This window comes from Corythoichthys intestinalis, chromosome 10 (genome assembly GCF_030265065.1).
Source record: "Corythoichthys intestinalis isolate RoL2023-P3 chromosome 10, ASM3026506v1, whole genome shotgun sequence".
Taxonomy (NCBI): Eukaryota; Metazoa; Chordata; class Actinopteri; order Syngnathiformes; family Syngnathidae; genus Corythoichthys; species Corythoichthys intestinalis.
Genome location: NC_080404.1, coordinates 31,271,420 through 31,286,437, shown reverse-complemented (window position 1 = coordinate 31,286,437; position 15,018 = coordinate 31,271,420). Strand labels below are relative to the sequence as shown.

Sequence of the window (15,018 nt, the reverse complement as noted above, 5' to 3'; positions counted from 1 at the left end):
ATTGAGGCCCAATAGCAAGACGGGCGATTGTTAACTGAATACACTTAACTATGTAAGTTGATAATTACGAAAATGTTCTGTGTAAAAGCAGCCGTTCTGATGATATAATAGGTCCGTATTCAGTATCCATTGTTTTGTTTGTTTTAACCATAAGGTGATTAATTGGCATAGATGAGTTTGCCAGAAATTGCTTCCAATTAGACACTTTTTTTTTATTTTTTGCAAACTAGTGAGATGCTGGGCCTGGTATTCAGACGCAAAATGTGATAAAGAAAAGTATCAAGGCGGACAATGATCCCATTTATCAATATTTATTGTCCGTGGCGAATGATGTGGCTCTAAACTGAATTTCATTGAAGCTGCTGTCAACTGAAAGATTATTTAGTGTGTTTTCAGCAAGGTGCGGGGCAGGGTGGAGATAGGGGTCAGAGTTGGAAGGCTCCCCAGGGAGGTCCCGGGGGTCTTGGGGACATCAGTCGTCCATTATGAGCTAATCAGGACGACGGGAGGGGGCTGGGGAAGATAGTGTGCGGGACCACCATGACCAATGTGATGGAGGAAGACTCCATCCAGTAGATGTTGTATACTTTGTGTGTGTCTTTATTTTGTGAGTGCAGCAGAAGGTGGGATCCCTTAGGGTGGTGTCCACATACCCTCTCCATTCCCACCTCCAGATGCCGACGGTTCGATAGCGTGAGTGACATGCGACCATACTCTCACTGGGCTCTTTGCAGGGCCCGAGGGACCTGCTGTGTTAAGAAGATGATATTGTATTTACAAAAAAAATATTTGTAAATGGAAGCCGACAGGCTGTTCGTTAAAGAGCAACGACATTAGGCAGTTCATGTCCAGTCTATACCCAATAGTCTATAATGTCTTTTTAAGGGATGGATATGGGAGCATGAGCGTTAAATGTCAAGAGGCATGTGGCTTGTACTATCAAAGCTGCTCAATCATTTTGGGTTGAGGTCATACAACAATAGCTACAGATAAAAGTGACTGTGTTAAAGACATCAAGGAGTCACCCAACTAATTTTGCATTGGGGCCATTCGATAAATACGTATAACATGATAGTCGGTAGAGTTTGTACTGATAGAGCCATAAATTGCTCAATTTTCAATCAGTTTTTCAGAGAATCAGTAGATGCAGTAAATTAACTGCATATACAGTGCCTTGCAAAAGTATTCGGCCTCCTTGAACCTTGCAACCTTTCGCCACATTTCAGGCTTCAAACATAAAGATATAAAATTTTAATTTTTTGTCAGGAATCAACAACAAGTGGGACACAATCGTGAAGTGGAACAGAATTTATTGGATAATTTAAACTTTTTTTAACAAATAAAAAACTGAAAAGTGGGGCGTGCAATATTATTCGGCCCCCTTGCGTTAATACTTTGTAGCGCCACCTTTTGCTCCAATTACAGCTGCAAGTCGCTTGGGGTATGTTTCTATCAGTTTTGCACATCGAGAGACTGACATTCTTGCCCATTCTTCCTTGCAAAACAGCTCGAGCTCAGTGAGGTTGGATGGAGAGTGTTTGTGAACAGCAGTCTTCAGCTCTTTCCACAGATTCTCGATTGGATTCAGGTCTGGACTTTGACTTGGCCATTCTAACACCTGGATACGTTTATTTTTAAACCATTCCATTGTAGATTTGGCTTTATGTTTTGGATCATTGTCCTGTTGGAAGATAAATCTCCGTCCCAGTCTCAGGTCTTGTGCAGATACCAACAGGTTTTCTTCCAGAATGTTCCTGTATTTGGCTGCATCCATCTTCCCGTCAATTTTAACCATCTTCCCTGCCCCTGCTGAAGAAAAGCAGGCCCAAACCATGATGCTGCCACCACCATGTTTGACAGTGGGGATGGTGTGTTCAGGGTGATGAGCTGTGTTGCTTTTACGCCAAACATATCGTTTTGCATTGTGGCCAAAAAGTTCAATTTTGGTTTCATATGACCAGAGCACCTTCTTCCACATGTTTGGTGTGTCTCCCAGGTGGCTTGTGGCAAACTTTAAACGAGACTTTTATGGATATCTTTGAGAAATGGCTTTCTTCTTGCCACTCTTCCATAAAGGCCAGATTTGTGCAGTGTACGACTGATTGTTGTCCTATGGACAGACTCTCCCACCTCAGCTGTAGATCTCTGCAGTTGATCCAGAGTGATCATGGGCCTCTTGGCTGCATCTCTGATCAGTTTTCTCCTTGTTTGAGAAGAAAGTTTGGAAGGACGGCCGGGTCTTGGTAGATTTGCAGTGGTCTGATGCTCCTTCCATTTCAATATGATGGCTTGCACAGTGCTCCTTGAGATGTTTAAAGCTTGGGAAATCTTTTTGTATCCAAATCCGGCTTTAAACTTCTCCACAACAGTATCTCGGACCTGCCTGGTGTGTCCTTGGTTTTCATAATGCTCTCTGCACTTTAAACAGAACCCTGAGACTATCACAGAGCAGGTGCATTTATACGGAGACTTGATTACACACAGGTGGATTGTATTTATCATCATCGGTCATTTAGGACAACATTGAATCATTCAGAGATCCTCACTGAACTTCTGAAGTGAGTTTGCTGCACTGAAAGTAAAGGGGCCGAATAATATTGCACGCCCCACTTTTCAGTTTTTTATTTGTTAAAAAAGTTTAGATTATCCAATAAATGTTGTTCCACTTCACGATTGTGTCCCACCTGTTGTTGATTCTTGACAAAAAAATTTAATTTCACAACTTTATGTTTGCAAGATTCAAGGGGGCCGAATACTTTTGCAAGGCACTGTATATGAAAAAGAATTTTCTTTCCAGCGTCCAGCCTGAATCATAGCCAATTTAGAATGGTTTGTTATAAACCAAACCGTTTGTAAGTCGGTGAGCTATTCGGCGAGTTTAAAGTAATCACTCACCTTACATAGAAGTCCTCCGGACAGAAAACAGTAATACTTAACGTGCCTGTGACACAAAAAAGAAGCATGTTTATTTCATATTCCACGCGGTATTTTATGCTCCTGAATGAAATGGAGCGCTTGGATGTGTCTGGAAGTGATCCATATATTTATTAATTTTTATTTAATCCTGCGCTATGAAAATGAGAGATATCCGGCCACGGTCTCGGATCGAGGAAGGAGGCGACTGTGACGTGAGCGGACTAATCATTTTCACAATACAGCCATTCCTATTGTATGCAGAACGTCTGTGGATTCAGCTGATTTTGCGCTTTAATTTGTTTTTTTTGTGTCATGCCAGCCCAATATGCTACACACTGTAAATGCTAACATTCAAATTAATTAAATTTGATAAGTGAACTAAACTCAGTTTTCATCAACCTGTTGTGAACACTACTTTTAAATAAGTAAGTAGTAATTTGGGGTTGGAGAACTTGCTTAACTTGATATATCCCAGTTAAGTCAAATTAGAAAAAATAATTTATTGTACCCAGTGTCCTTTGCGCGTTCTATCAGACATGCGCAGATCTCCCCTGCCTACTTTCGCGCTCTTTCCAACACCTTTCTCATTTATTCTCGCCATTGTGGGTTTATTTGTCCTCAGCACACTGATTTGGTAAGTAAATATTTTACTCTTTTGTAAACCGTCTATTTGTCTTGTTGTAGTGTAGTAGCCTGTGTGCTGCCAGGGAGGAAAAGTGTCAATTACATCAAATATCACCGCTAGCAAGCATGCTATATGACCGTGACAGTAACCTCATAATTTTCAGAAACAAATGTAGACTACAGTTTATGGTAGACTACCATTTATGCCGGCGTTTTGAATTCTTGGTGATTAAGTTGACAGACGGGGCTCGTAACGTTTTTTAGGCGATGGGAGAGGTTTTTAAAACCGATTTAAAACAGTTACCGAGCGGTTTTAAGTTAGCTGGACCGAGGGGAGGTTCGCTTCCTGTGTTACCGAGCAGTTAAGTTAGCTAGACCGAGAGGAGGTTCGCTTCCTGTTTTCAAAATAAAAACAGTAATTCTATCGTTAGTGGGTGTTTTATTTTGTGAAAATAACAGGAAATGCCTTAGTCACTACGGCCAGCTTGAGTAGCGCCGAATTTCCACGTTGTGGATCTAAACGGCTACTTTCTCACGTGTTAGAAATGTCGATAAAGTGATTTATTTACAGAGTTAGTGCTAGAATTAAGTCAGCTTCAGCCTGTCTATTTCGGCTCAGGTAAGAGCTAAATGCACACTCAGACTTTATGTACGCCAACGTAATCGGTTCTTGCGTTAGAGCAGTGGTCCCCAAACTACGGCCCGCGGGCCGTTTCCGGCCCGCCTCCACATTTGGTCCGGCCTCCTGAAACCCCCCCCCCCCCCCCCCCCCCCCAAATAGTGTTATCTATTTCCTGGCTTTTTTTCTGTGAAGAACCCAAACAGGGTTATTTGGTTATTATCTCTTTAATTAATAGTGTTATTATTATTCATTATTATATGATATTATATCATATTATATTATGTTATTATTTTTATTTTATTTTGTTGCGTGAAGAATCCAGAAAGGGTAATTTAATTGTGGCTTTCTGAAAAACAATACATTTTTACATTTAGGCACTGCTGCAATCGTCACACTGTTTCTGTTACAAACTGACCCGGCCCCTCATCAGAGAAGGGAAAGTCATGTGGCCCTCACAGGAAAAAGTTTGGGGACCCCTGCTTTAGAGTGTTTGTCATCTGCACTTCCATTTGCTTTTCTTCATGTGCAGTGCTCCCCCTCCATGTTTGATCAAACTGCACTGATAATTTGAAATTGTTTTAAAATGCATTAATCGCAAAAACGGAGGACTAGATCACATTTCAGAGTGCAGAGATCACAGTCGATGCTATAACAACCTGGTGTGTTGAAGGTTGGTCATTTATGTGCCTATATTTTGAAATTGTTGCCTTAATTTTGTGTTCTTTTTCACTGTCCCCCAATCAGGCTGAAGCAAATGGTCAGAAGTCCACACATACCTCAGTCTCTGCAATTACAGGTATGTCTCATACACTGATCAATGAATTATTTAATATTTGTATTTGTTGGGTTGGGATAACAAACATGCATTAATGTTTTTACAGATGGATTAAGAAATTAATTGTACATCTCAATTTGAATGTTAAAAAAATAATCAATTACATTAATTTAAAAATAACTCATTATTACACAGTTTGTGAATATTAAACTAATTCATTGCAGATTTTAATTTGTGATTAAAAATAATTGGACATTTTAATTTGTAACTGTTAAGAAAAAATGTAACTTTTTTTTCTAACAAGTTTTCAATGCTGAAATTATTATGTCTTTTCAGGTCAACCAGAGCAGTATTCTCTAATGCAGTGGACTTGTAAGTACTGCACATTTTCTGCTGGAAAGAGAGGCTACTTGCTTAAGCATTACCGCTTAAAACATGGATACCACACTCGGACATCCCTACTCCCCATGTCTTCATAAGGACTGCCTCTGCACATTTAAATCTTTTAATGCACTCAAAGTACACCTATCGACATGCCACTCTCAAAAAGATGCAGACAAAAGTGGAGAAACTGCATTTGACTGTCAGTTGTGCAACTTTGTGGAGCCTTGTTAAGAAGCAGACTTCTTTACCCATTTGCGAAGACATCTTAAGCTGAGGCAAATGGTTACTTGCATATATCAAGACTGTAACTTTCAGAGCACTGTTTATTCTACCTTCACTGCACACAAAAGCAGAAATGTGAAATGAGTTTGAACCATAGTATGGGTAGGACATTTGTGTCTAAATCATTCAATCCCAATAAAAGTTGCTTCAATCAAAAAAAATATTTTTAATGAAAGAAAAAGAACCTCTTGCTAAAATGTTTTTTTGAAAATATATATTTTTTGAAATATATATATTTTTTTATTGACGTGTCACTTTTTTTGCAAAGCATGAAGTTTTAAACTTTTTTTTTTTTTAAAGTGGAAAAAGTTTTTGAAGGCACTTTTTTCCGATTGAATCATTTTGACACAAAGATACGATTTCAACGCTACTTCCGACATGTTTGAGTGGCAGGTGACTACGCCAATGGCATAAAAGCATGCAGCAAGAATAATGGACACCAGAGCTCCATCGAGCCATCGGACTCTGCTTGAGTCCAAGCCGAAAATAGGGCACCGGTACGTGGGTGTGAAATCGGCATCTCACCGGAGTGCCTGCGATGGTATGGTGCGCTGCTGCTTAATGTCATTCAACAAAGGGAACTTCACCCGCTGCCCTGACGTGATAGTTGGCAATCGTGGTCCTACCGCAGTGTCGCGACGCGCCGGTACGTGAGTGGCTGACGAGTGGCCCGACACTAGCCTGCCCAGTAAGCGAGTGGACTACCGGCGAGTCGCCGGCATCCGCGCCGGGAGCCCCCTTCGGAAGCCCCGTCGCTTCAGCTTTGAATGAGTGTTGTGTCACTCGTGGGCCGTCCACTCAACAGCCGGCCTCCGCGCCGGGGAGGGGGGGGTGATATCGGGGTCCGCCAGTGTGCCGAGACAGGGCACCGTACCATCGCGGACACTCCGGTGAGATGCCGATGTCACACCCCCCTACCGGTGCCCTATTTTTGGCTTGGACTCGAGCAGAGTCCGATGGCTGGATGGAGCCCTGGTGGCCATTATTCTTGCTGCCTGCTTTTATGCCATTGGCGTAATCACCTGCCACTCAAACATGTCGGAAGTAGCGTTGAAGTTGTATCTTCGTGTCAAAATGATTCAACCGAAAAAAAGTGCCTTCAAAACTTTTTCCACTTCAGAAAAAAAAAAAAAAAGGCGTTTAAAACGTTTTGCTTTTCAAAAAAAGTGACACGTCAATAAAAAAATATATATTTAAATTAAAAAAAAATTTGCAATAGATTTTTTTCTCTTTGATTAAAAATAGTTTTTTTTTGATTGAAGCAACTTTTATTGGGATTGAATGATTTGGACACAAATGTCCTCTACCCATAATATGGCTCAAACACAAAAAGGATTGCTTCGATCAAAGAAAACAGTTTCAATGAAAAATAAAGTGTTGACATGTGAATTTCTGAGTCTCAAATATTTTTTCACATTCAAACCTTTTTTTCTACAATTGATTTTTTTAAAGTTACTTTTTCTTCGATTGAAAAAAAATATATATCTACTAATGACATACTTTTGACTAGAAATTAGACTTTTTTTTTTAGACGATAGAGCTTAATATGAAATTAGAATTTGAATAAAAATTAGACACATATTCTTGGTAAGATTTTAGGTTTCTGAGGTGTATAACTCCAGTACACGTTTTGCATGTACTCTTCTGGTGATGTGAAAAAAACAAGGTATCTTGTTCACTGTTTCAGGTGTTAAAGTGAAATTTGAATTTGAACTGAGTTGTGTGTTTTAAAAAGAGTTCTGTATTTTTATATTTATTTTATCACTGCTGCACAGTTTAAACCATGGGGCAATGTTGATTGTAGTTCGTTGTGATCACTAATATTGTTGAAGAAATCAGAACTGTTAGCTTTACCAGAGCTCAAGCTCATGTTGTAATGGGCCATCAGGCAATGTCCCACAATACGAACTTTCAAACTCAGCTCAAGCAGTGGTTGAAAGCAAATCAGTCTTGCAATCACTGACTTTTAAGTTCTTAGTAACGTATTGTATTGTTGTTTTATTGTAATCTTTTGTTATTTCTTTCCTTTTTGTATCTTTGTGTCACCTGTTTAGAGACTACAGATGTAAATTAGCATATACTTGCTACAATCTGGCATATTTACATCTTTTTAGATGTTCATCAATGTGCACTGTCCTTATTAAATAAATAAATAAAAATAATGGGCAACTAGTTTGTTGCCATGTCTTCAATGCTAAGTTAATGTCCTGAAATTATGAAAATAGGATCTCTCCTGTTAGTCTTTGGAAATCACAGGATAGGAGTGAACATTGATGCAGTTCAGGTATTATTCAGTAATTTCTGTCGTAAAAGGTTATCTTAGGTACTTATACTGTACTTTGTATGAAGTGCAAAATGTTGGCAAAAGTGGGTTTATAATTAATCCACTGATTGTTCATTGATACTGAGAATTAACCAAACACTGTTCAGCCTGCCAGGAGCCAGTGTCTCCCATTAAATGCACTTTTGAGCATTTTAAAGTAAACTTTAATTCCACTGAGTTAATCCAATGAGTGTTCTCCATTTATTGTGTTTTGGGGGTCATTACTATTAGATAATGTGTTTTTAATAAAATTAGTATGTGCAGTTGTAATTTCTATTGTGGAATTCTTTTAGGTCAAGAAAATTAAGTTGACCTGAATATGATGGATGAAATGGAAAACTAAAGATAATTAATACACAATTATCACTTGAATACTGCACTCAAAAAAAAAAAAAAAGTTACTACAGTCCAATTATTTGAGTTAATTTGAGTATTGTACACTCAAAATAAGCAAGTTACTGTAATCCAGTTATTTAAGTTAGTTTGAGTACTGCCAACTCAAAATAAACAAGTGACTATAATCCAATTTTTTAAGTTAATTTGAGTACTGCCAACTCACAAACAAGTGACTATAATCCAAAATTTTTAAGTTAATTTGAGTACTGCCAACTCAAAATAATTAAGTTAATCAAATCTAATTCATCTAAGTCAACATAAATTAAAATTTTTAAGGCAGCAAGTTTGCATATTTTTTTTTAGTAAAGTCAACTTATAATATTTTACAGTGCAGGCTTTTGTTGCTACACCAGGGAGAGTGGTGTGAGGCTTTTTGGATTTCCAAAAGATCCTGTTCCCCGCCAAGAATGGGCGAAACAAGTCCAACAATCTAGAGACTACTGAATTGGACGGATGACTAATTTAGTAAGCTACGTGTTTTATGTCATGTCAAATACTGGGATCATGGCAAACGTTTTAATAAGGAGCTGGCTTGCATTTTGTGGGTGACAATGCTCCCTGTCCACCGAGAAGGCCACTGAGCCGACGACCGGCTTGTCGCATACTTTGGTCGTTGGCCGATAAAGCCGGGCTAGCCTATATAGCACGACCCTCGGCTTGGGCCCGTGGGGGCTCCCCGCTCTTGTCTCCAGTTCTCGATTGTGTAGACTTCCACCCCCATCAGTCCTCTTCGCGCCAAAGTCAGCCGGTTTGTCCACCGAGAGTGCGCTATTTTCGGCCTTCATTCCCCTCTCCATCCCCGGCAACAAGCATTGCCTGCCTGCCGGGGCCGCAGCAGAACGACAAGCCGTAACTTGCTCGCCGCCAAGGGCTGGCTGATCGGTGAAGACAATCATCCCCGCCGCTGTGTGTGACATGAGTCGGGGTACTTTTGTGTGATTTTTCATCTTTGAAAGGCGAGAAAGGGACTTGGAAGAGCCGCTCGGTTCGGGTTCGCATATCGCCCAGCTCTCCCGCCTCCTGTTTTGTTTACGCTCTTTCCTCTGTCTCCGAAACGGGGGCAGGGAAAGGACAAAAGCTGGACTAACTCCGGTGGCATAAAATACCGTTCGGGAGGTTTAAGAAGTCGGCAGTTTTGACTCCATTATGCAGTAATTTAGCCCTATTGTACAGAATAAATGCATTTTTAATATTTCATATTCCATTTAGCACAAGACTTATTTGTCGTGACCATACAATTTATTTAGCAATTAGGGAAAAATGCTTAGATAAAAAGAATATCCTGCAAAAATATTGGAGTACAGAGATTAAAACATTTTGCTGCTCTCTGTCACAATTTCCTCGTTCTGAATCTTCCCCCTCAATGGGCTGAATTCTATAAATCAGCTAAAATTGTTCCTCTCCTGACATCATCTCCCAGATGGAGGTGCTAAAGTGCTATAACGACAGGCGGGGCTCAACGGCAGATTAAAAGACTCATTTCTCGTCATCTGCTCTTTATGACAGCAACTTTGAAAACCCCATGTTATAAAATCTGCCAGGCTGCCACACACACCTCTCCAAGAAGAAAACAATCTACTAAGGTCATATTTACATACATAAGTGGTAACAACAGGTCACATAAAGTGCCTGTGTATCTGTATGCGTTTCCTCCAATATTTATTATTTATTTATTCCAAGGAGTTCTGTCCACCGGCTCCGTCTGTGTATCTGACGAGTCGCGCGAATGTGTCATCAGCATGTGATCAAAAGTGTTTTCAACTGTAGTTGGTACTAGCAACATAACTCAGGTAACATGTTAGGAAAATATAACTTTATTTTCAGACGAGTAATGCCTTACATCACTCATTACTTGGGAAAGTAATTTTATTACAGTGACGCGTTGCACCACCACTGGATATTTGTGATGTCAATTTTTAATAATCTAAAATATTTCTTTACATTATTTGTCCATTTTAGCGCAATGCCGCAGCGGATGTAAGGCTGTGAAATTTCCAGTCAAAAAATGTCCTCTTTATTTTCCAGCACAAGCACTTTCAGATGATAAATTGATGTTTCGATTAGCCAGGCTTTATTCCTGACCGCTCAGGAAACAAATACACCACAAGAAACAAAATATTACAAGTGAAAACCTACATTGATTTCTTCCACCATCACCCTCCTCCTTATGGAAGCAAGATATGCATTGATAAAGCTTCATATGATATACAGATATGTCCTGTTTGTTTCAGGGGAAAGTTTAAGATGTCATATTTGGTCAAGCCAGAAATCTACCAAGATTAACACAATGATAAACTGACCACCAACTACATTAAATATATAATAATTGGAAGTACATCGTTAAAACATACTGTATAACTTAATTGATGCCAGAGAACACACAAAAAATAGACAAACAATCACTTTGAGACATGTTTGAAGTGTTGCGCTGGAGCATACATGGATTGTAAGTAGAGGTTGCTCAGGGAGGATTGGGTGCATCAGAGACACCCGATCCTTCCCCAGGCGCACTTTTACAGCCTCTGAAATGAGATGCATCTTTGATTTGCTTGCCCTGTAAACAGACAGCGACATGAAGGAGCTCTGCTCTCAGCATCGCTGCCAGCGACCAAAGATCGGCTTGATGGAAAAGTAGAAAATGTAACAAAAGGAGTTTGATTCTTTTCTGAACGTCCTGATTCTTCCACCAGTAGAAATACAGTGAACTCGAAAACAGAAAATAAAGTGCAATATGTTTTCGTCTAAACTGAACTGACATACAGTACAAAATGAGTACTTTAAATATTATGAGCTAATTTCATGTTACCTACTGGCCAAAGACTTACAGTGGGGCAAATAAGTATGTGTTTCTATCAAAAAGTTCTATTTTGGTTTCATCTGACCATAACACATTCTCCCAGTCCTCTTCTGGATCATCCAAATGCTCTCTAGCGAACCGCAAACGGGCCTGGACGTGTACTGGCTTCAGCAGGGGACACGTCTGGCAGTGCAGGATTTGAGTCCGTGGCGGCGCATTGTGTTACTGATAGTAGCCTTTGTTACTGTGGTCCCAGCTCTCTGTATGTCATTCACTAGGTCCCCCCATGTGGTTCTGGGATTTTTGCTCACCGTTTTTGTTATCATTTTGACGCCACGGGTTGAGATCTTGCATGGAGCCCCAGATCAAGGGAGATTATCAGTGGTCTTGTGTGTCTTCCATTTTCTAATAATTGCTCCCACAGTTGATTTCTTTACACCAAGCGTTTTACCTATTGCAGATTCAGTCTTCCCAGCCTGGTGCAGGTCTACAATTTTGTCTTTGGTGTCCTTCGACAGCTCTTTGGTCTTGGTTTGGAGTGTGACTGACTGAGATTGTGGACAGGTGTCTTTTATACCGATAATGAGTTAAAACAGGTGCCATTAATACAGGTAACGAGTGGAGCCTCATTAGACCTCGTTAGAAGAAGTTAGACCTCTTTGACAGCCAGAAATCTTGCTTGTTTGTAGGTGACCAAATACTTATTTTCCACTCTAATTTGGAAATAAATTCTTTAAAAATCAAACAATGTGATTTTCAGTTTTTTTTCCACATTCTGTCTGTCATGGTTGAGGTTTACCTATGTTGACAATTACAGACCTCTCTAATCTTTTCAAGTAGGAGAACTTGCACAATTGGTGGTTGACTAAATACTTATTTGCCCCTCTGTATCTACCGATGCACCTTTAATCACTTCATTAAACATGTCCCTAAACTGATGCCTGATGTTGAGTGATGTAGTCACTCAACTACAAGTACAACCTCATTCTTTCATTTGCACACATAACTCACCAAGCCAGATTGACATTGAAGCTGTAAGAACAGTTGGAAAGTTGTTGATCTGTTCCCCTAGTTTGATTGTTGTAAGTCGTCCAGCCATCCATTTTCAACACCGCTTATCCTTGTCAGGATCGCAGGGTGCCAGAGCCTCTCCCAGCTGATTTTGGGCGGAAGGCGGTCTACACCCCAAATCGGTCGCCAGTCGTAGGGCACACACAGACAGAAAGCCATACGTACTCATAAATCACACTGCCACAGAATGGGAATCGATATACCCTGCCTGCGTAGAAGTAAGGCGAATGTACCTCTACCCCATCAGCGACATTGTTGTAAGTGGTACAACCCTACTCTTCATCTCTACAAGTACTGGAAAGCCTTAAAACTCGTATAAAATTTAAATAACTAGAAGTTGTTTTAGCTTGTAAATTTGAGACAAGTTTTATTTCATTTTCACTTCTAGTGTCCTATTAATTTAGTACAAACCTTTTCTGACTAAATGTGACCAGAAGATGGTTGACAGCCATGACCTTCCACGTTGCCCCTCCTGTGGTCTGCGAGTGTTAGGCCGCACCGATGAGTCAGGAAGGAGGAGGGCTGGATGGAGGGATGACGATGGTGTTGCCGTCCCCCTCCTTCCAGACTGTCTGCCTCCAGTGGGTGAACATGAAGCAGTGCGGTCAGCTAATGCGGCCAGGGGATGGATCGTAGGAGCTAAGATGTCATGTCTATCTGTTGGCTAACAATTAAAGGTGGCACCTCAAGCAGATCAATTTGAATGCCAGGCTTCACCTCGTAGGCTCTCGGCTGATTCAATGCCGTCAACTCTATTTTAATCATTCGCCCTTTCCATCAAATATTTCAACTTTGCCATGTAGTCACTGTATTTCAAGCACTGTCAGAAAACTAAATCTCCCAGCTTTTTACACCAGACGGACTTCTCCTGGATGGAGACGAGCGACGCTGCTGGGAAACACAACACCGGCGCAAACCAGGCACTTGAAATATCAACGCTGCATCCTTCTAATTAAAGCCAAGGCTAATGGGCCCTAATTGCGTCGCTAAAACGTGGCCGCTTCGCTGCTCTTCAGTGTAACTTGACCGCACTTCTTCCCATATGGATTAATGGGGGTGGCAGCTGCAAACTAAAAAGCAGTTAATTTATCGGAAGATCCATTATAGGTTGGACTGAAAGAAGTCAAAAAAAAGAAAACATGGTCCAAGGGATCTTTCAAAGCCTTGATGTTAAGAAATACATGATCAGGATCTTGGTATCGAAGATGAATTTCATAACTGGTTTATGTTCCATGAACTGAGCGGTATAGTGTAATATAATGTATACACCAACCACTCAGCCAAATGCAGATGTCCTCCACGGCCCCATATCCTAAAACATCACGGCTGCACTGTTCCATTCCAGTCCAAAATGTGTGTTGGCGAATATAGATATATACTTCCTTTTACTCACATACAGTATATATAGTATCTGCTCATTTCACATCACACATAATCATTTATTATCTCATAACATTGTGTTTATCTACTTCGTGAATGCCTGGGACCAGTACTGTTTTGTGTACAAGGAATCTTGCGCAAAGTTATGGACAGGGACTTCTGTCCACTAATACAGTATTAGTCTAGTAGTTTTCCATTGTTTCTATCTAGAGACTGCCGCTTGTTACGGCATATATAAGCTGAATGATCTTGAAAGTGGGGGCAGGGGGGCAGGACATATCTACTTGGGGGGCACCTGCGTAGTGCTCTCGAGGACATTTGTCCTGGCCGGCCAGCTTTTAATTACTCTTTCCATAATAAATGCATATACCGTATTGGCCCGATTATAAGACGGCCCTGATTATAAGACGATCCCCTGTTTTTCAAGACTCAAGTTTGAAAAAAAGACTTTTTGAACATGTGGGGGCAGGGGGGCAGGACATATCTACTTGGGGGGCACCTGCGTAGTGCTCTCGAGGACATTTGTCCTGGCCGGCCAGCTTTTAATTACTCTTTCCATAATAAATGCATATACCGTATTGGCCCGATTATAAGACGGCCCTGATTATAAGACGATCCCCTGTTTTTCAAGACTCAAGTTTGAAAAAAAGACTTTTTGAACACTAAATTATTTTTTATACAGAAAATATTTACAGTACATCTGAAACAAATGATTATAACATATATGAGAGAAAAAACATGTTCTTTTGCCTCATTCAAATCTTAATATCTGAACATTTAAATATGTAAACTAAAGTGCAATCACATTCGTAAATGAATGGCTCCTGGTTTTTGAAATGTAAATAAACCAATCTATTGTGATAAAACAAAAAAATTGCAATAATTGCATTACCACCAAAGTGAGGTCTAAATGTAACTGTAGTCTTGAAACAAATCTAAATAAGGAAAAACATTGCAATACAATAATGCAAACTGGTTAAACTTGAGAGTAGCTGAGATCTGTCATGACAGAACATTACTCCTCAAGTTCAGCATTCGCTTCACTGATATCTGGCGCCATCTAGCGTCATGAATGGGTTTAATGTCTAGACCCTGAATATAAGACGACTCCCACTTTTTCAGTCTTATTTCAATGCAAAAAACACCATCTTATATTCGGGCCAATACGGTATCCTAGGTGAGTATTGCTTTTCTTTTTTTTCCTGAATTGTATGTCTTCATCTGCTTTTCGTTAAAGTGAACCACAGAAAGACATGTAGTTCTTAAAAGATAAACATGAGTACGAAACGATCAAAACCCCTCTTTATGTTTTCATTTTAATAAAATTTGTCAAATTCTTTTAACTAGTAGGTCATCATTGTTGTTGATGTCACAGGGCGGTGACATCGCATGGGTACCCTGCCAGACTTTCACAGTGTCACTTTCTATCTACATAAACATGTCGTCGG

General features: G+C 40.2%; 1 protein-coding gene across 3 annotated transcripts in view; it reads left to right on the top strand.

Moving 5' to 3' along the window:
- Positions 1-15,018, top strand: part of ikzf5 (IKAROS family zinc finger 5) — a 264,268-nt gene that overhangs the window by 71,320 nt on the left and 177,930 nt on the right. Inside the window, exons 1-3 of one of the 3 annotated variants that reach the window (XR_009064679.1) lie at positions 3,479-3,550; positions 4,907-4,958; positions 5,274-5,913. The exons of 1 other annotated variant lie outside the window; for it this stretch is intronic. The gene's annotated coding sequence lies outside the window, so the exon portion shown is untranslated. Of the gene's footprint in view, positions 1-3,478; positions 3,551-4,906; positions 4,959-5,273; positions 5,914-15,018 lie in introns of those variants that run through there. One more of the 3 variants, XR_009064680.1, reaches the window with a different exon arrangement.